This window comes from Trichogramma pretiosum, unplaced genomic scaffold (genome assembly GCF_000599845.2).
Source record: "Trichogramma pretiosum strain Unisexual culture from Peru unplaced genomic scaffold, Tpre_2.0 scaffold118, whole genome shotgun sequence".
Taxonomy (NCBI): domain Eukaryota; kingdom Metazoa; phylum Arthropoda; class Insecta; order Hymenoptera; family Trichogrammatidae; genus Trichogramma; species Trichogramma pretiosum.
The window spans coordinates 334,374-356,774 of record NW_019640840.1 but is presented as its reverse complement, the minus strand read 5'-3'; the positions used below and the strand labels follow the sequence as shown (position 1 = coordinate 356,774).

At 40.6% G+C, this 22,401-nt stretch overlaps 1 long non-coding RNA gene across 1 annotated transcript in view; it reads right to left on the bottom strand.

Moving 5' to 3' along the window:
* Nucleotides 1-1,777: 1,777 nt before the first annotated feature.
* LOC111694638 overlaps nucleotides 1,778-22,401 on the bottom strand; it is a 46,402-nt gene continuing 25,778 nt past the window's right edge. The window contains exons 2-3 of the long non-coding RNA XR_002763680.1: nucleotides 2,219-2,366; nucleotides 1,778-2,059 (exon numbers count right to left, since the gene is read on the bottom strand). This is a non-coding gene — a long non-coding RNA (uncharacterized LOC111694638). The remainder of the gene's footprint in view (nucleotides 2,060-2,218; nucleotides 2,367-22,401) is intronic.

Genomic DNA, 22,401 nt, shown 5'->3' with positions numbered 1-22,401 from the left:
CTCTTGCACTTGTCTCGCTTCAAACACGAGGCCAGGCGTACATAAGAGTAGGATATATAATATACCGAGAATGCAAGTCACCAGCGCTGCACAGAGGATATGCGCACTTCAGAGAGATAAAAAACGAGAGAAGGTATAAGGGTTGGGGTTGAAGAAAGGACTCTGCTGCTGCTGCCACTGCATTGCCTGATAAAATGACAGAAACAAAAAAAAAGAACTGCGCGAAAAGGGTCGCGTGCGATGTACATAAACAAAAGCGCCCCAAGGCTCGCGAAAGGCTTGGAAAACACGGCTCTTGCATTAGTCGCAAAGAAATATTTTCGACTACGAGTCATCCCTTCCTTTCTTTCTTTTTTTTTCGCCGCTACTTTCCGTCATCTTCATACGGGGTATGGCAACTATTGCGGCGAATATATGTACGCCCTCGGACACAACAGCGGCGGCGGCGGCGGCAGCAGTGGCAGCGAAATGCGCTCGCGGAAATTCGAGCATGCGGTGGATATGAGAAAAACTTGCCACAGCTCGCGGCGTCTTCGAGCAAAATTTTCTCATTTTTCGACTCATTTTTTTTCTTTTTCTTTTAAGATCGATGAATCGTGTTACGAGTTGATGAAAAGGTACTTTTTACCGAGTTTAACGAGTGTTTTGTGTAATAAAATCGAGTTTGAACGATATCAACAGATACCATCGCGGCGAGAATGAAATTTGAAAGTTGTCAGTGTTGGAGAAAGATGAAAACTGGTCTTGAAATATTTTACATCAATATTATTTCGCACGAAAAGAGGACGAGGGACTTCTCTAATTCAAAATAAGTGAGGAAGCGTTGGCATTTAGTATAGTAAAACTATTGCGCTCGTCACGGCTTGTGCATACAATCAAACGTGAACGCGCCAAGGTATGCAATATAAACACGAGAGGCAAGTATATTATATTATGAACGCAAACGTCGTCGTCGACAGCTCTAAACCATTGCACACATCTGGCTAAACAAGCCATTGTGCACGTACGTGATTATGTTTCCGCATTTATATACACGTGCGTGCACAGAGATTCGTTTGGCCGAAAGATAAAAGCGAGCTTGACTGAATTACAGCATGCCATATAATAGTAGCTTATAGTGTACATTTTTCGTCGTTTTTGTCCCTTTTTCTTCGCTCAAAAACAATGTCGAATTTTCGCGTTGTAAATGACGAATCCTTATGTGGTATCAGCTTGTGCGTTTAATTCATAGATTAATTTGGTCAATAGAAGGTTAATTCGAATTTTTTTTTATACATTTATGGGACGTTGAAAAGAGCAACTTCAATTTTATCGCTTTGATGTTTAAAAGAGCTTTTCAAAATTTATTCAACTACTGGACTGTAACGGACCGATCTCTGTCCTGGATCTTTGTCGAGCTCCGAGCAGCGATGAAATTTTGAATTCTCCTTCACGCCGTCAAGTTTGTACATCCATGCGTCGGAAAATTATGTTATCCAACGCCTGCAGACTTTTTTCACGCTTTTATTTTCACACACACATACCTATATGAATGGTCTTTGGCCCGCAGCAGCAGCGGCAACTCACGCATGCACGGTATATAGATGACGCCTCTGTGTGTGTGTGCGTGTGTGCGAGTGCACGAGTGTGTGTCGGCGTGCAAAGATTAAAGGCTTATTCACATGACATGTGCGCGCGTGGCACGATGTTTCGTATTTTTGCGCCCTCGCTGATAAGTATAAGAACTTTTCAAAGCTTCATCGCGCGTTCGTAATAACCTCGTCTGGTGCACTCAACTTCTATTATTTTGCCCCTCGTTCCCTTTATGCTCGCACTTTTGAAAGTTAGTCGTAACGTTTTGAAAGGGTACCAGAAATATCTACAAAATCGGTCGGTCTTTGACGGTGGTGTTTGACCGATCCATATTGCTAATATATACCAGGGGTATGTATGAATAATGCGTGTAACTTACCGAGTATTTGACTGAGAACCGTTCGTCCGTCTTCTCCCAGGCACGCGCTTCGAGCGTCGAAAGGATTTGTGAACTGTACGAATGCATAGCCTTTATGCATCGAAATACCTGTAAAACAAAAAATTAATATTTTTTAATAAAATTATTATTTAAAAAGAAAGTACGATTTAATAAGGTTAAGTGGCAAATGATATTGCTAGAAAAAAATTGGTGCTCTTCATTTCTAATAAAACGAGAATGACTAATGTTTATTATGAGTTATCTTACCCGCTAGTCTGCCATAACGCTGAAACATCCTTTCGACGTCTGTTTTGCTACATTGAAACGTGTTGAGATTTCCCACGAAAACTCTCGAATTAACTGCCTGTGGATCTTGAGAGTTTGTTTGGTTTCCCACTTTGCTCATCTTCATCGCCTGAAACACATAAAGCACACACCCACACATTTAGCAATAAGTATAACGCTTTAGCTTATATACGCGTGGGGCTTGAGAGGAAACAATTTTGACTTTTGCACGGGGAAAATTCGTGAAAATTGCACAACGACGATGATGATTATTATATATATTTGAATTGCAAAATTGCACAAACTGCACGGGGAAGCGAAAATTGTGTCAAACTCAGAGACACCTCGAGGGTAATTAGCGGAAGCTCGAGATCCACCAATGACAATCAATGTAAATGCCAATCCGCAAAGAGTCTCTCTCGCTCTCTCGTCTATCGAGGATAACGATATAAGCGCGAAGAAGGCAAGTATATGGAGTACATCCCTCTAGCCTCGCACTTGGCGTACAGAGCACTATTAAGGTGGCGCACTGCTCCATGGTGTACCTCTCTCTATAAACTGTACAAATACGTATATACGCGTGGAGGATCTAGATGTATATATATGTGGGACTAAAACTTGCAAGAGCCGCGAGAGAGTGTATAAGTAAGCGCTCTTCTCTTTCTCTCGCTCGCACCTCCTCTCTGTCGTCGCCACCACGGCTGCTGCCGTTGCTGCTACTGAACGGATGAATATTCATTGAACGACACGCATGAAAATGTCGTCGTCTACTCCCAACGACTAATTACATACACACACACATACACGTACGCATACATGCGAGTCCGCAACAGGAGCAGCGGCAGCGGTACACCCACACGCAGCCTGATGTTATGCATTATTCACGCCGATATAAAGCTAGCAGTGCAAGTGAGAATGGCGCGAGCGAGCGCGAAGCTTTATGTAGCGTATACGTATATATCTGTGTATATGAGTGCGAATATATATATAAGACCTTACGCGCCCGTGCCCGTCGCTACTGTGCAGATATACATGTAAATGTGCGTATATACACGCGAGCTTATATTGCATAATAACGCAAACGGAGAGAGAGAGAGAGAGAGAGGAGAGATCGCCCAGCTGCGAAATTTATGGGCTGTACGCTTTTCGCTCGGTAATTCCGAACTTTGCTCTCTCGCTCGCACTCGCTGCTGCCGCTGCGTATCCAACCCCCGTAGTATACTGTCTATGCGCCGATCGTATAAATATTATTTGCCGCGCGAGCCCGAGAGCTCTATATGCGGGGTGTGAAATCGTGACTCGCGACACCTATTATTATTTTGCTGAGAGCAAGAGAGCTACATTGCTCGTATCATATGCAGCAGCTGCTTTATGTGCGAAAGCTTTCTCTCGCTCTCTCTCTCTCGGATTTTCCACGCGTCGCTTGCGTTAGCGCGCGCACTTCTGCGATCATTTTTGTAAATACGTTTGTCACCGATATTTATGTGGTGCGGCGAAACGAGGAGACATCAACAAGTGTGTGCCTGCGCCTCTATGGGCGTAGATACAAAAAAAAGTTGAAAGGCAAAAAAAAAAACACAGCGCAGCTGCGGCTGAATAGCGTATGCCGACTCATCGAGCTTGCACGAAATATCTATATTATGAAACAGCTGTCGCGATGAATATGCCTTTATACATCGAGTTGGTGGATGCGGTGCGCGGTGCAATGGTGTGTATGGCGTTTATATTTGGATGTATTCCAAAAAAAGCAAAGACTACGCGATGACGACGACGGCTCGAGCTTGCAAGCTCGAGTGTGAAAATGAGGTTACACGATGTGTATACGAGTTATCCAAAGCGGAAATACAAGCACGTATACGAGTAAACCGCCTTTAATGCTCGTAAGATAAGATGATATTCTAAATGCGTTGATGAGTGCAACGCGAGCCGACTGAGACATTTTGGCAAACATTGTTTCTTTACTGGGTGCGCGGTATTTCATGGCAATTTCTTCAAACTTGCGGGTTTCTGACGAGCTGTCAACGACTGCTACACAAGCTGCTCAGAATTTGCGAAGACACTTGTGAAATTTCATCGTTGAAAGCTCATAACAGCCGTTTCTAAGCTAATAGACAAAGAAGAAACACAGAGATTTTTTAGCAGCTTTTTACCATTATACGCGCAATCTTTGATCAAGCCAATCGAGCTTACAACCGCGTTTTTACGTCCCACTGTCGAATATCTCGTTAAACGGCAAAAGTTGTATGAGTTTGAAAAAAAAATTTTACAGCTACGCCAGACGTGCGCCGCACCGTGAATGCACTCGAAATAATGGCATCGCAAGCTTGGCCAAGCTCGGTCGAATTTGGCAAGTCTGTGCAACGCGCGCCAGTATGCTGATTTGTTTGTTTGCATTCGCGATTGTTGAGCTTGTGAATATTGATTCATTCGTAACGCGTAATTATGAGTAATCACGTACTGCGACGCGCGCGCGCGCGCGCACGATCTGTTTTTCAATTTGCATATGGCTAATATGCAGCGCGTGAATATAAAATTTAGAAATAAGCTCTAATCGAACTCTACTCTTTATTTATGAATAATTGAAAATCGTGTGATTTCCATCACCATTTTGGATCATTCGAACATAAGTAAGAGTTTGATTAATATTTATCCGAATAATGAAGATTTGCTAATTTATACGTCGATTGCGAGGACCCGGAGCTGCGTGTGTGTGTGTGTGCGTGTGTGTGTGTACACCTAATTCGTGGTTTGCAAATGATTCCAGCACCAATCACGACGAATTATTCAATTGAAACCTAATAAAGTGATTAACTATTATTGGATGGATCTATAGTCGTGTATCTTTAATGCTAATTAACCGATCGAGCTTATTGTTCACTTATATGCACCGCACATGTACGCTTCTCACGAATTGCCTTGCTCTATTGAATCTTATTGTTATAATCAAGGTAACTGTGTATATTTCATACTTAACCGATATAAAATGACCTTATTAGAAGGTTAGATTTCCGTTGAGTAATTTTTAACTTTAAATGATAATTTTGAATAAAGGTATGTATCTCCTCCGGTCAATAACAGCTAATTCATATGAAAGTCGACTAATTTGAATTATATTAATTTTAGCTAGGTCTTACGAGTGTATAATTAATTCGATATATTTCCGTAAAAATTTCAAAATCTCGATAACGAGGAAATTTACACATTCGCCAATGAATTTTCATTTTAACAGGCGTGTAGTACTCAATTAAGCCCAGGAGCTGCGGAGCTATCTTAAAATGCAAGTCGTAATCAAAGCTCATAGTGCTTTCATTTGCAGCCTGATTGTGTGACTCAGGTGCCGCAGCAAGCAGCTGCTGCTGCCTACTTTGGCACTCTGCAATGGAAAAAAGGTAAAAAAGAAAAAACGAAGGAAGGAGGTGAAAAAAAGCATACACTCATGGGATGAACGAAAGTCTACTAAATATTTCATGGACACTTTCATGGAAAATCTTGTGGCCCGCGCAGCTATTTCATATACATTATTGAGGTTATACTGGGCTGTGGGATGCTAAAAATTCATGAGATAGACTGAAAATATAAAATATAGGCGCAGTCTCGCGTGCGATGTTTTAATATAAATCCTGGAAAATGTTCAAATCTCTACAATATAGTAGCGCTACAATGTCGCACGCACGTGTCTGTGTGTTTGTACATGTATATAGATAAAAATGTGCACGCGCGACGCGATAACGAGACTTTCTCTCCCTCTCTCGCGACTCTCACGTGTGCACGTATGTCACGATATATATAATACACAGTACATACATATAACGCGATGGGTCCAGTAATAACATCACACCGGGGCGCTGCTTCGGGGCGCGAATACAGCGGGACAATTTGCAGTCGCGTCTATATTAGTTTCAGTACAATTTCATATGTAAATTCATGAAGCTTCAAGACTATGCGGAGAGCTGCGAAACGTATACACACTTCATACATACATTGATAAAATTTTGCCGTTTCTCGGGCTCGGTCTGACAAAGGTTAGTATTAATTATACGTATGTGCAGGGCGAGCTCTCGAGGCGTAATAGAATCAAACCGAGTGCAGGTACACACAGATACGTGTATGCGTACGTCACCGTACAGTTCGAGGATTGGAGCGCATCGGCGCGCGCGGTGGCGACGACGACGACCATAGACACAAAATGATATTGCTCGTTTGTAAACTTCAAAGCATTGTCAATGATTCGATTTTGAAAGCCATAGTTCAGGCCATATCGAGACGAAATTCAGCCTGACAGTAATGTAACTTGGTGCGAGGAGCGTTAATACATGTATACAGATGATGAAAGTATGTAACCATTAAAGCGTATCGAAGCAGAGGAGAGAGTGAGAGCTATCGCGAGGGCTCAGAAATTCGAGGAATAACTCGAGAGCTCACGTAGAAATCATATAAAGTTGCACGCCACGTTACACGTAATGAGCCTGCGGTAAAATCGCTTCATGTAAAGTGACATAATTGCGAGCTTTCGAGGCATCTAATACCTATCGTCTGCACAGAGTTATTGAAATCGCAGAAACTCCAAATATAAATTAAAACACGTTATTATGCATTAATTTTTTTTTAATTTAAAACTTTTTAAATTTTCATGACACAGTGGAAAATATTTACATTAAAATTAATGTAAAGGAGAAGGAGACTTTCACGAAAAAAATTCAATTTTATGCAGAAACATAGAAATTAATGATAAAAATTAAATTTGAGAAATTTTCAGAACCACACCATTAAGGGGACCTTCCTCCTCCAAATTGGAAAAAAAGTGTTTCAACGATTTTTTTTTAATATAACAAAATGACGTATCTTAATGAAACTTTTTATACATACTTTATTGACCTTATACTACATAAAAAATAGTTATTTATGCAACAAGTGCCCAAATAGCTGGGCACGTGTTGCATACAAAATTTTATGCAATAGGAGACGAAAAATACTTTCAATTAGATGAGTCATTTTACCGCTCACCCATGTCCAAAATGAGGCATTTTACCATACACCAGTGTCGAAATGAGGCATTTTACCACGTACTAGTGTCCAAAAACGTTTTTTGCGCACTATAAAATGTGCGAAAGAAGACGTTTTTCGTCGTACTATGGCATACTAGTTATTTATGTAACAAGTGCCCAAAAGGTGGTTTTGGGCACGAGTGTGCGGAAAAAGACACGAGTGCTGGCTATGCCGGCACGAGTGGGTGTTTTTTCCGCACACTGTGCGCAAAAAGCTGGGCACGTGTTGCATACAAAATTTTATGCGATAGGAGACGAAAAATACTTTCATTTAAATGAGGCGTTTTACCGCACACCCGTGTCCAAAATGAGGCATTTTACCATACACCAGTGTCGAAATGAGGCATTTTACCACGTACTAGTGTCCAAAAACGTTTTTTGCGCACTAAAAAATGTGCGAAAAAAGACATTTTTCGTCATACTATTGCATAAAATTTTTTTATAATTTTTTGCACCCAGTGTCGTCTGCTAAAATTATTTCAGAACGATTTAGAAAAAACCATTAATTTTATCGCACTGACATTTTAACACAATAATTTGTCCATGTTACTGCTCAGAATGAACTAGAATGAAAATCATTAGTTAAAAAATAAAGAAATGGCGGCGTTTTTTCGAAAATCGAACTTTTTTTTTCTCGAAAATTGTTTATATCTCCAAAAATATTATGCCGATTTCTTCCATTCTAGTTCATTCCAGTGTTGCAGGTAGATAATTGATTAAATTAAGGGGAGTCATACACCAATTCACTCCTCTTTGTCATTTTTTTGACATAAACCACAGTTTTACGTCAATCTGCATTTTCAACATAAAATTGACATCTTTAAGCCCTAAAAAATGTGAAAATTTGCAGAATAGGCCTTTGCATCTAAACGTAGCTCATTTTTGATATTTTAGCCTTTTGGCACTGTGCGCAAGGTTCAGATCAGAGTTTTTGGATTGGGAGATCCTGATAGGTCTCAAAATCTTTAGAAAAGTACCCTTTATAGGCTGAGTTTTGTGGAATTTTGATTAGAGTTATAAAAAAGTTTGTATGCCAAAAGATCTGAAAAAAGCAAGATATAAAAAAAAGATATCAATGTTTTTTAACACACATTGAACGGTATATAATAGTACGGTATATAATAGAACTGATGTAAAGGTCTAAGTAAAAAGGTAGTCAAATTGTATAATATACAATTTGACTAAAGAAGAATAAGCTCAGTATAATTAAATTATATTAATTTATGAACGAAGTTTCATTCCCAGTTAAGTTTTCAATCACTACGGGAGGGGAGCATTTTTGGCCGAGTAACCACAGTAACCCAAGTAACCCCAGTAAACCAACTGATCGAGGGGAGCATTTTTGGCCAAGTAACCTAAGTAACCCAAGTAACCCAACTGATCAAGGGAAGCCTTTTTTGCCAGTAACCCAAGTAACCCAACTGATCGAGATGAGCATTTTTGGCCCAGTAACCCAAGTAACCCAAGTAACCCAAGTAACCCAAGTAACCCAATTAACCCACGTAACCCAACTGATCAAGGGGAGCCTTTTTTGCGAGTAACCCAAGTAACGCAACTAATCGAGGGGAGAATTTTTGGCCGAGTTACCCCCCGAGTAACCCAAGTAACCCAAGTAACACAACTAATCGAGGGGAGCATTTTTGGCCGAGTAATCCAAGTAACCCATCTGATCGAGGGGAGACTTAAATACAATTGCCTCCTCATAGAGGAAGTTCTGTGATAGGCTTGAAAATGAGATTTGGAACGAGATGTCGTAGGAAAATTTTGTTTACATATTTGGAAACTACATTGAATTACCAACACATGTCTGCATACGTTTATGTTTACTCGGCCTTTTGGCTAAGATAGAAGTGTAGATTTTTGGCCGTGTAACCCAAGTAACCCAACTAATCGAGGAGAGCATTTTTGGCCGAGTAACCCAAGTAACCAAAGTAACCCAACTGATCGAGGGGAGCATTTTTCCGAAATTTTGTTTTTCCAAATTTTTCATGTTCCGTTTTACAATATTCCGATTTTCAAACATTCCAAATATTCATAATTCCTAATATTTATCATTCCAAAATTAGAACATGGTTCAAATTTTTTTGGACTCGACAGCGAAAAATTTTTTTTCTTCAATTTTTTCAAAAGTTTCTCACTCTGGAATATGCAAATTGAGGTCCTTGTCACCATAGAACCCTCCTCGATGAAGCAAGCCCACAGAAGTACACTTGTGCCGTAGAATCTAGCTAGAACCAATGATTCAATCATGGTCATAAGGGTGTCATTTTGTTCAGTAGATGGAAAACAATGACAAACGGAAGCACTTTCAGATATTTTAATCAATTATACACAATTTGACAGCCATATATACACTTTTATTCATTAATATACTATGATAAAATGACAGATTATGCTAGGATATGGTCTGAAAAAAGTGCTAATTTGGTCCAATATATATGAAACTGCTTGCGTTTGTAGCCATTCTTATGTAAAACAACCTTTGAAAATTTCAGCTTATTTGATCAAAGCAGTGTTTAAACGTTAATTCTTAATCAAAACGTTTATATTTAAGTTTAGAATTAAATTTTGTTATTCTTTTTTGCATTAAAATTATTATATGAGATTGCATTTTCAAGGATTTTTTTGCGCTATGTATGTAAAAAAATGAATCAGTTCTGACAAATTTTCCAACGAGGATTTTATGTATGAGTAACTTGAAGACCTGTAATTTTAATTTCAGATTTTTCATCAAATCTTTACATTTTTAAGATTTTTAACAGTGTAAAAAGACCTGTGGAGATTTTGATTCGATTCGTTCATATTTTTAATATAATACCTGACGCGATTGAAATTGTTCGCTGGTAGCGAAAAAATGTAAGCTTATTAAAACATCAAACCAATCAACTTCAACGTTCCTTTCAATTTACTTTTTTTTTAATTGTAAATACTGTAGGCCAAACATCTGCAAGCGCGCTGTGCTTATTTAGGGAGTAAAAAAGTTTTTAAAAATTGTCTTCCCAAGTAAAGACACGATGAAAAAAAAAATTGATAATTATCTTTCGTCAAATATAATTTAGTTTACAATCAGCGTTCCATAAAATCTTCATCGCTTTTTATTCGTCACCTTTGCTTCTCGACTTAGCAGTGCAGCACAATATAGCTGCCACTCTTACGCGCAGCTATGTATAAAATAATTATAATTGCTTTATATTTTACTTTTGAAGAACAAGCTATACGTGAAATTAAAAAGAAGCTCTATAACAACGTCGAGTTTACCTTGATGGTCAGAGGAGCGAGAGAGAGAGAAAGAGAGACTGTATGCTTATATATATAGGATATGTATAAGGGTAAGAGGGGGTGGTTCTGGAAGTACTTGACTGCTCTTTGTTGGTCCAAAGGACGGGTCCTGCCTAGACTCTCGAGTAATTATTATGCTCGGATCTATTTAAGTAGCTACTTGTCGCTGAAAGGATTATGAATATTAATTAGAAAAGGTTCTTAATACCCTGGGCCGAAGAAACTCGCATAGAATATCAATCGATCTAATATTCAACGATAGGCTTACGTGGGTACAATGTTGAAAAAAAGCTCAAAAATTTACTCTGGAAAATCGGCCTGGCATCACGCAGGGTAAAGCTCTCTTGTTCGCGCGCGTTATAAAAAGCTCGTAGCGAAAGGTTTCGCAATCTCGTCATCGTCGTCGAATGTTCTGCGCCTCGTCTCTCTACACGCATCGGTTGTAAAACGAGCCACTGTTTGCGTGCGTGCGTGTGTGTGTGTGTGTGTGTATACGCATAGAAAGAGAGAAAGAGCACGGCGGCAATACATCTCGAATTATACGACTGGATTGCGGTCTCATGAAGGTGCTAAAACGCCTATACTCGAGTTCGTCCAAGCGCGGGTGAAAGCTTTTACTGACGGCCGTTAACTCAATCTCGCCCTCTACATCTATACGGTACAGCTCAGCGGTGCGGCTCATGGGTGCGACAGCTGTTTTTTGCATGCATACACACGCGACGACAACGACGACGATCGTTAAAACGTTTTGTCCAAGGCGTGTTTACTAATTATTCGATTATCGAAGTCATTTGCTATTGAAATGAAAGCTCCGTCTAATCGGATTTCGTTATTTAGGTGAAAAGACTTTATTCGTGGCGTAGAATAGGTGATGTTTCTACACGATTATAAAAGTATTTTGAACAAGTAATTTACTTATTGTTTTTTTAATAATGTTCAAATATATACTATGTATATAAGTTTGCAGGTTATACTTATGGATTAAAGATCAAAAAGCCACGAGTAATATTTCGAATTTTTTTTTTGTAACAACAATCGCTCGGATAAAAATGAGAAAAAAATACGATCGCACTCGTTATTTTATCAATAATGGACACGTCTATATAGTCGCAAAAGCCCGGCATAATCAGCTATCCGGTGACGACGCCGACAAGGAAATAGGAGGTGCGATAGACGCGCGTATAATGATTTTAATGGCTTTAAAGGGTCGTAAAGTCTAAGCGCACCGTGTATTATGTTCTCCTCGTCGAGACTACCTAGGCTGTCAGGTGCACGCGAATCGGAAAACGTTTGAGAAAAAAGAGTGGCTATACAGCGACACGCGCGCCGGATCAAAGATATACCCTCTGGACAAAAGAGGCAGTTGATTTTTTGTTTTAATGGAAACACGAAAAGAAAAACGATTTCATTATAAAATTATGATTACACGTATAGGTTTAATTTTTAATCGGAGCGAAAATTTTCAAGAAATTCATATTTTTGTTGATCCTCGAATAAAGAGGATTGCTCAGGGTTAAGCTCCCGCTAAATTTTTTACTCACAGTTTCCTGGGACTCCGAGTATACAGCTAATCGCTCCCTATCGAATAAAACTTCTTAACTAAAATCTCTTTCCAGCTTTTCTAGATATACGTACCGGGGAGGCACGAGATGAGGAAGAAAGAAAGAGAGAGAGAACGTCGGGGGCAAAAAGGATTCGTATGATTGTAATTACATCGAAGCGACGTGTCCCGGAAAAGACGTTCTTAGCTGCTGCTGCCGTCTGCTTCTGGCCTTGTTTGATACGAGAGAAAGAGAACGAGCGTAAAAAAATCACGAGAATGCGCAGCTTACTCGCGAATTAGTTCGACCGCGTCTCAAATTAGCTATCGATTAAATCTAATTAGAAAACTCGCGTGTAGCCTATAGCGCGCGCGCGCCACCAACAGTCACGAACACGCTTGGGCTTTTTTTGCGACTCACGAGCGTTTTCTCATCGCTTGAGGTTTAGCCGGTGTGCATGATGAAAAAAAAGGAAAAAATACTGGAGATGAAATGAAAAAAAAAAGGAGCGTTCTCGACTAGCAAAGTTTTTGATCGAATGAGCCTGCAGCGTGCTAGAGAAAGAGAGAGAAGCGAAAATTCACGTGACGCACGCCACCAAATATTGGCTTTCCAGCGTAACCCTTTTCGAGCTCGCTCTTTTTCCCATTCGCTGCCTTAATCAAGCGGAAATTACTTGTGCGAAGATGTCACGTGGGAGCGATTCTCTCGTTTTCTCTCTCTCTCTCTCTCTTGCTCGCTCGCTCTTTCTCTGTGTTTCAGCGCGAAGAAAAGTTCAAATCGGAATGCAGTAAATCGAATCACGTTCGATATTTGAAGGGATGGACAAGAGTTATAGGAGGCAGGGAGGGAGAGAGAGAGAAAACTCGCCGTTACAGCCTATCAAGAGAGAAAGATAGGGAGTGGATGATAAAGAGAGAGAAGAAAATAAAAATGCGCTCTCGGGGCCTAGGGCATTTCCATCTTTATTTGACCGACGGAAATTTCATACGGTCGAAGGTGCGTCGTCCGCCGCCGAGCTATCAAGCAATCGTAAATAGTTTAACAGGTGTAATACAGCGAGTTGACTAACGAATTTTCCACGCGTTACCTCGAAGAAAACACAGGCGCACACGCATATAATATCTCATCAGCATATTAACTATTCCATTTTTCATCGCTCGCTCGCGCGTTGTTGGATCTAATAGCTTATTCCACTCTCTCGGGCAAAATATTAATTTCGCCTCCGAAGGATGTGCGGGTCGGGGGAGGGCTGCTGCTCTCGGAGTCGAGTGTTCCGAGCGATGAGAAAGAGAACTGAGTTGCTGCTGCTGCTGCTGCTACTGCGCTGAAAAATTGAGAACATCATCGGATATTCAGCGGTAACCGCATCAACTAAACTTTTTCCCTTTCTCATCTCCATGGGCGAAAGGGCCTCGCCGCGTTGTTCGCGTACACACACAAACACATACACGCATACACGAATACTCACAGCGCACGTATACTTCCCCAGTAAATTCAAAAGAACCTTGGATGTATCTGGCAAGTCTCGAGGTGCGCAAGAGCCTCTTGCCCAATGAAGTGTCTATGAATGTGCACGAGTCAGCAAGGCAATAAATTACGCAGTACCGTCATTCGCCCATTAGGATTATAACATTTATCGCAATATTTGCGAGGTTTATATATATAATAAACGCATGGCATTTGCAGCTGTTATTATTACCATACAGCAGTACCTGCCTTTTAATAATGTGCCCATCGTAAAACTCACGCGCGCAACGTTCGCGGAGCATTACATATATATGACGTACAATAAAGCTTGAGTAGTTTCAAGCCGTAAAGGCGCACTCCATAATCAACGTGTGTACATATACGAGAGAAATAATTACGAGGCCAGCATGAGTGAGAGAAAGAGAGTAATATGTCTCGATTGAAAGGGCACAGGGCATAGGGCATAGAGTACATAAAAAAAAAGGGCGCTTAATGCACGCCGGAGAGTGCAAAAAGCGTAGATGAGGAAATCGATGGACGCTACGGATGAAAATTGAAAATCATCGATTATACTGCGATGGAGAAAAGTCATCATGACGCGTTTCATATTCGTACTTTAACAAGTACAAAATATACAGATTAAATATTTTTCTTCGAATTTTTTCCGCTTTTTCTCGCTTTTGTATTATTTTTTTACATAAAAATAAATAAAAACCCAATTGACCTCGGTTCTTATGAACAGAATTCAAAACAGCACGAAACAAAGGATGCGAGGGGGCTAAAAAGTAACAGATTTGAACCGTGGCAGCGAGCGGCCAGGACATATTTGGACGCTGATGATTAAAAACCCTCCCTGTAACAAACAAAGGACTGCGCGGGGTCTGCTTCGTGCTTGTGTGCGCGCGTCTCGTAAAAAAGCACAAGACACATCCACGTCCATCAGCTCGTACTATATTTATATATATTTATATCGTTCACGTTTCAGCACCGCAACGAAGGACTAATTATTTATCCGATTCATTATATACACTTATTTGCGATACGTGCGGCTGCTCTCGATGCGCCGAATATCATGGGCCAAGAATAACCGACGCGTGCAAAATACATATTTTCGAACTCTTTCAAAAGTCATAATTTAATCGCAGATGGAATACACAGGGGCTAATCGATACGCTTCACGGCTGAAGAAGCGATCGATATCAATTCTCGCTGCATTTGGTTTTTACCGCTGCGCAGTCGATGCATAGAATCACGAGCTGTATATAAACTCTCTCGTAACGGAAACAGGACGACTCGACCCGATTACGCGATGGTAATACATATTTTCGATTCATTCACGGCGCCATCCGTTCTATTTTCGCTTCGTTTTTTTTCTTTTTTTTTTAACGAATATAAATCAGCAGACTCGACTCATCGAGACGTTTCGTCTAGTTCTCTTTGGTCAGAACCAACAACGAGGCCAGAACGTGTATATATAGTCGTAGATGTACTTGCATAGCAGTAGCAGCAGCCTCTGTCTTTGTCTTTTCTCGAGAGAGCCGCTGCCCTCGACTGCATCGCAGGTATATACACCTTATATGCGCCCCGTATAGCAGCAGCAGCAGCAGCGAGCGCAGGGGAATGTAGGTCTCGGTGGGCTCGGCTCGTAAAGTCGCAAGTTTTACAGGGACTGCAGAAGCCGACGTTGAATATACTTGCGTGTATAAGTGTGCATGTGTATGAGTGTATCGTACACATACACACACTGGAAGTTGAACTTTACGCGTTGTAAATTTCGCGCTGCTACTACAACTGTGTGTGGCTTGTACACCACCACGGTTAGGTACACTGCACCTTGTTCCACCTTACAACCACGAGAATTATATACGTGGCGGAATATTTCAAGCGAGAGGCCCCCCTGCTGCCCTCCCGCGTGCATCCCCTTATATACATAATGCTTGTTTACATATATGTATACGTATGTATACACACTCGTAGTATAACGCATGCCTTCCGCTGCGCCCAAAAGAACTTAATTACTCGGCCACCTCACTGACTCCTTTTCATTTACCTTACCATATCCACCAGTGTATATGCATTAGTATATGGCCAAAAGGGGGCCCCACGAGTTTTTACATTTTTCATCTTCCGACTCTTGAGATATTAAGGCGAAAAATTTTTTTTTGGAAATAATAGTAAATCATTTTTGCGCCGAGTATTTTTAGGTTTCTTGCATTGTGAACGCGATACGTATCGAAAAAAGCTTGATACAAAATCACTTGAGTACCATACGTCTAATGTGTCTAACCGAAATATTTATAGATCGCTAATAAATTCAAAATGTAATGCACTGTTGAAGCAGAAGCTGAAAACGTGCAAGCATCGATTTCAAATCGAGAGAATAAATTGTAAATCGAAACTACACGCGTAGCTCGTCGATGAGGTGGATCGTATGTCGCGCGCTTACGTACGTACTCGCCGTGACCATATACGTACGCCTACATTACGGTTATACAGTCGGCTTTGAAAGTTGATGGAAATTCAATAGTCATAGTTATTCGGTATGTGCGCGTCGAGTATCGACTGCCGTTGAAAAGAGAGGGAGAGGTCGAAATAGCACGAATGCATACGCGTATGTACGCGTAGCTGATGCACCTGAAAAACAAAAGCGCCAAGAAATTCTAGCAAGAGCTGTGGAGGGTGCACCAGATAGTGCGAATAAAATCACTTTTATGGTTTCGCGACAGAAAACGTATCCCGTAACACTCGGATAGGGGTGAGCAAACTATACATGTATACCGACGCGAACACACGTTGTGCATTGCCGCTATCAGCTGTGCGTACCTGCGCGAGCCTCATTCGACTAACTCGAGCCTTTTTCTTTCGACTTAGAGCTCGATCAACTGGGGGTCTTACCTGCACTGCGTGTAGCTGGGAATAACTACTGTCCGTGATATTTGCCAACTTCTTTCTAGTTGGAACATATTTACTTCATGTGTAAGTGCATGAAAGATCGTCATAATGAATGTGCGAGCTGAGTAAAATTCAATCGTTATGAAATGAAATGAAGAGGAGTGTTACGACAATTATTGTCTGAAAAATTAAATTTTTTATTTTTCATATCAATTCTTCCACACGCTGGTTATCCCTTTCCACTGTTTTAGAGCTCACGAAAAATGACTTTTTTTATGTGCCAATTTTTTCCTCTGCATACGAATATATCATTACTATCTCTCAATTACTTGTTACAATAAGTCGAGAAAAACTAGAATTATATTGGTTGATTACAATTGAATTAAATTAACGTACGTATGAACCTGCAGCAATGTGCCTTAATTAAATTTTCATTCTTTTTGGACATTTCACGGGATGAATGATATTTAATCCCGCACTTTATTGGGTCAAAACTACTTATGAATAGATGAAAATTAAAGATGTACGAGAGAAATTTTCTCGTAAGTTTGATAGTTATTGAATTCGTGGAAATAAAACACGAACGAAATACTCTCGTTTAATTTTAAGTGTGCTTCTCTTTTAAAAAAAGAGCACCTTAAATAATAAATTTTCAGGACCAAAGCATTGATTAATTGATCAAATGTTAATTATATGTATGTGCTTTTAAAGAAAGGCGAATAAGAAAGGCGTGCATGAGAGCAAAATAATACGCGTATTGCATTGCGCAGATTATGTATAGATATATACCGAAGGTAAAGAAAACAAAACAATCTTCGCTTCTGCCGCTATAAATATTTCTAGACAAAACCCTAAGGAACGGCCACACGGAGTCGCGCGCGACGTTCCTCCGGCTGGTTAAAAAGCGGCAACGACAGAGCTGCTGCTGCTGCTGCTGCTGCTGCTGTTGTACACGATATATAAGCCAGTGTCGTCGTCGGGAATTGAACAAAAGGGACGAAATTCAGCAAAGGGTCGCGCTTTTGCGACAAAAGCGCCACACAGCCGATAAAGAACGGAGAGAGAGAGAGAGAGAGAAAGAGAACGAAAGAGAGAGAGAGAGAGAGAGCAAAGGAAAAAGCTCGCGTGATAGCAAAAGGGAAGCCGCAGCGGCACGATGGAGAATTATAAGAGTCTAATCGCCCCAGCGAGCAGTGGCTGTGTGTTTCGAGTCGTCTCTCATTATGGCATTCGTGCGGTGCACTATGCGCGCGAGCGAAGAGGGGCTGAAAGCAACCCCATAGCTTGGCTATATAGAGGCAGAAAGAGATAGAGCGAGTGAGTTGCAGCGGCGTATCTGTACACGCGCTGCCGTCACACAGTCGGAGAAACGCATGTCACGACGAGGCTCTACGTACCCCGCGGCTTTTCTGCTACTAGCTATTTTGCGCTGTACACGTAAACGCGCTGCAAAGAGAGAGAGAAGAATGATTGAAACAGCTCTGACGCTAAGTCACAATTCCGCATATCCGTGGTATACGCGGCGAGCTCTGTTTTTTTTTTGTCGAGACAATCTAGCGCTAGAATTTTGCACAGTTCATTCGTAATAAAGCGTTTATGCTCGAGCTTTCATTTATGGCGAGAGAGAGGGAGACAATTATCCGCGATATAGATAATCTTCGTCGAGGGGCTGAGTATCATGATAAATTATGCCTGTATGCGGCCGCTTGGAGCTTCGACATAGGTATATATACGCGCGTGTCTATATGCAGGTACACGTTCAGAAACGAAAGCTTCATTCGTCAAAGTTCCGAAACAAAGCGTGCCAAAGGTCCTAGATGTAAAAATGTACAAACGTTAATGTGAGAAAAGATGAATGGAAGCGCAGGCAGGTATCACCGCGGAGTACAAGGTGCGCCGCATTTATAGCAGCTCGAATTGCTATGATAGTCTTTCTTTCTCTCTCTCTCTCTCTCTCTCTCTCTTTCTCTCGCACTCTTTGTCTGTCGCGCGCTAGCATATAATATATATACGTATAGCCGTCCTAGCTAGCAGTAAGTATAAAAGACCACGTCAACGTAATTAGTAAAAGTCAGTTCGTGTCGCGGACGGAAGCTCCGAGGCGCGCGCGCGCACGCCCGAGAATGTATTATACGAGCCGCACGAGCTTCGTCTACCAATCAACCTCTTGGGTAATTTAGAGCGACAATTAGAGGTGGTTTCGGAGATGGCAACCTTTTAAACGACCCAGTATACTCGCGCAACTATATGTACTGGGCACGATCGCGGCTGCTGCTGCTGCTGATGCTATACTGTTACTGTGCTTTTATACGTTTAAAAAGTTTACGTTTTGCGCAACGCCGTCGAGCTGGCTCTCTCGAGTGGCTATTATAGAACGCCACAGAGCTTCGGCTATTTAATGCGGACGTCGTGAGACCCGAAATATATACGACTCGTTGCCTTTGCGGAATCGTAATGCGATGATTTGCTTCCAAGCTTTATAAATAAATCACGTTGGGGTTATCAATATAATGGCATTTCTTTTCATGAGTCGAGATTATAATATCATGCATAGATGTAGAAAAAAAACCCTCAAAACATATGTATTTTAACGAAATGAACGAATAAAAAATCTAAGAAAGAAGAAGAAAGAAAAGGGTTATATACCTCGCGAAATTTGTTTTCCTACTTGCGAATTTACAATACTCCATCTGTTGATGAAATCGAAAAGCTTATTTAATTACGAAAAATCTTGTTACAATACAAAACGATTTCTGAAACATTAAGCTTTACCATTTTCAACAAATTATTTTGAAATCAATGATCAGCCATGTAAGAACAGCTATTAGAAGTGAAACTTCACCAAAATTTCACAAAAAAATGCTTATAATTTTTTGTAAAATGTACTTTATAAAATATACTAGATGTGTACGTGACGTTTAACCAATCTGCCCGCGTGACACGCCTTGTACGGTCAAGGCAAGTGAGCACAAGTAAAACAGAGTTACACGACGCAACATAGACACATCAAAATCATAAGCTTGCAACTGAATAGTCGCACGTTCTACTCTCAGCAACAGAAACGAGCGAGCACCGGCCGATCAGAATGCCTGAGAAGCTCTGGCTCTGAATAGTCAATATTGCTCATTTGATTATCGTGCTCGCTCGCTCATTTTTCCGGACTAAGCCCTGCGAACAAGCGTCCCTTAAAAAGTCCATAACAAAAAAGGGATTTATTTTTATTAAAACTGAAGAAAGAGAAAGGCCAACGATGTAAGACATTTCAACAACAAAGTTTTCCAAAATTTTCCCCTACAACTCATCCACCATAATTCAAATTTTTTAAAACTTGCGGACACGAAGTGTGCGTGCGTGAGTGTTTATTCACGCAGCAACATCAGCGCGTAATATCCTCATTCTTCCTTGTACCTCACTTTCAAGAAGGATTTGGCCCGCGCGTAGAGCTTCGAGCAATATGCCATGGAAAAAAGCCAGCCGCGCCAGGTTGCCGAGCGTGATAAAAAAAAGTCGAGCGATAAGGGTCAAGTAGTAAGCAGATTCGATACATTATAGCCACGACACTTCGATACATGCTCGAGATGCCGTTTTTCTCATATATATTGGGTAAGGCTCTCCATACCACGGGGTAGAAGCAGCAGCAGCAGCAGCAGCAACGGCGGCGGCGCCGAGGACGACAACACAACGACGCTCTTTATGTCCTTGTTGTAAAGTAAAATCACAAGTTTGTTGCCATAGCCTACATAGAATAAAAAGTAGTTGTAAAATAAAGAAGACTTAAGCGATGTAAAAAATGTTTTTTTTTCTATTTTTTTTTCTTTTTTTCAACTCGTCTTGGCAAAAGACTAAAAAAGCGTGTACGCGAAATCTTTCATGAAATTCAGTGCGTGAAATTGTAATGCAATTTCAAACGATTGCTTAACCACGAAAATATAGCTTTTTTGTAAGAAAAGCATGAAAATTCAAGGATTATATCGTTAAATAAATCATTCTAACTCAAGCGCAAACGAAAGTTTCTGCCTATTAAAAGAGGTCTCAGACAAAACACGTCATTTATTACATTCTATTTAAAATGTGTGTCAAAGTAACGCATTATTCTATCTCTCCGAATAAAATGAGCGAGTGTAATTTTTTGTCCGTGGTATTTTCGAAATTATTCGTACAAAAAAAATTAAAAAACTAAATAAATAAAAATATAGCTGTCGCTTCGTGTTTGCTTGTCGTCGCCACTGTACTAACAGACGAGTTTGTAGAGTCGATTACGCTTATTGGAAAACAATTCGACTCTGAAAATATTTGGGGGGGGGGGGGAAATAATAATAAATCCTCGATACTTGTATGTGCGTGTCACAGCTCTCTATCTAAATGTCAATGAAATACAATATTACACGTCGCGTTATAGATCGCCCGAGTTTCAACGCGCTGTCATTGGGAAACGCTGTAGTTGAATGCCTTGGTTTTTCCTCTCTTTCTCCTCATATATATGGAATGACGCACTCGTAAAGTATCTTTATGGACTCGTAGAGAACCGTAAAGAAAGTGCAAACGTGCGCGCCTGCGTATATATATATATCTTCCTTGTTCTGAACTATTAAAAAGTCATGAGTGAACGTAGCAGTAGTATATAGCAAACTAGGTGCACCCAGTAGGTAGCGGGCCAGCGACCGTTTTCTGCTTTGCCGCAGCTCCAGCTGCGAGCATGTGAGAGCCCCGAAGAGCCGAGACAATTTTACGAGTGATTCGTGACGCGCTGATGAAACGTCGAATCTATCGAGATCATATAGTTATTCATCGACTGCGTTTACAACTATTTCGTTCCGCAAGTTGCATTTATGCTTGTAAAACATACAAACGATATCCATTTGACAAACGGTGAGTAATAAAGAAGAGAGAAAAAATTAAGCCAATTTCCGTTTCATTGTCCTGTTAAACAGCCGCAAGACAACGATATATAGTCCGCATGCAACTATGTCGCACGACACACGCCGAGCCGCGTGAACTTTTTTTTCGGCCACACCGAGAGGATCTTGATGCGTATATATATGTACAGAAAAGTGAGGAGGAAAACTTTTCTGTTACCACCAAGCGCGCCTTAAAAAGGTCTTGCACGAGGGTCGCGTGAAAAAAAAAAAGAAAAAAAAGTTTGTCGCTCTTTGCGATCAGCAAAAAACTGACGTATAAAAGCAGGAGAAAAGATTTATTAACTTTGAAAATCGACAAGTTCCGAATGCTGCCCGTTACGCTCGTTTTCTATCCCTTCCGGGGAAACTTGAGTTGCGAAAAGCCACGTGTTAGCCCTTTGAAACAGTCCGTATATAGGTATATAATTTTATCTGTTAACGCAGCACGCAGTAGGAAATTGCATCAACAGTTGTGTTCCTTAAATTGCAAGCTATATCCCACGGTAAAGAAAGTCAAAATTTATAATTATTTCAATGCAGGCCGAATAAACGTAGCGCATTAATTTTGAAAAAGTACAAACGAACGTTAATTTGCAGCTTCAACATTTTTTCCAAAGTTTTCTTCGCGCAGCAACTGAAATTGGTATGATAAACAGGCGTGAAAGTATCTCTGCCTCTCTATCGCAGCTAAAGCAATTAAGCCGAGCGCGATAAAAATCAACAAAGTGTATGATTAAAGCGAGCGAGACTCTTTTGTCAAGCACGACGAGGCACGGCTACGAAGAGTATCGCGAGTTTTTTTATATTTCAAAAACCAGAAATGTATATTCGTTAAAATATAAAAACTATGCAAACACAAACGGAATATTATACACTCGCTCGCTCATAATTAAGCGCGAATATTTATATAACCTGATTTTTTTCACGCTCTATATCTTTCACACCTGTGCGCTGAAAATAAAAAACGAAAGATGAAAATACGGAGAGAGCAGACGAGAGCAAAAAAGAGCAAGCATTACAAGAAGAGAGGGAAAAGGAGA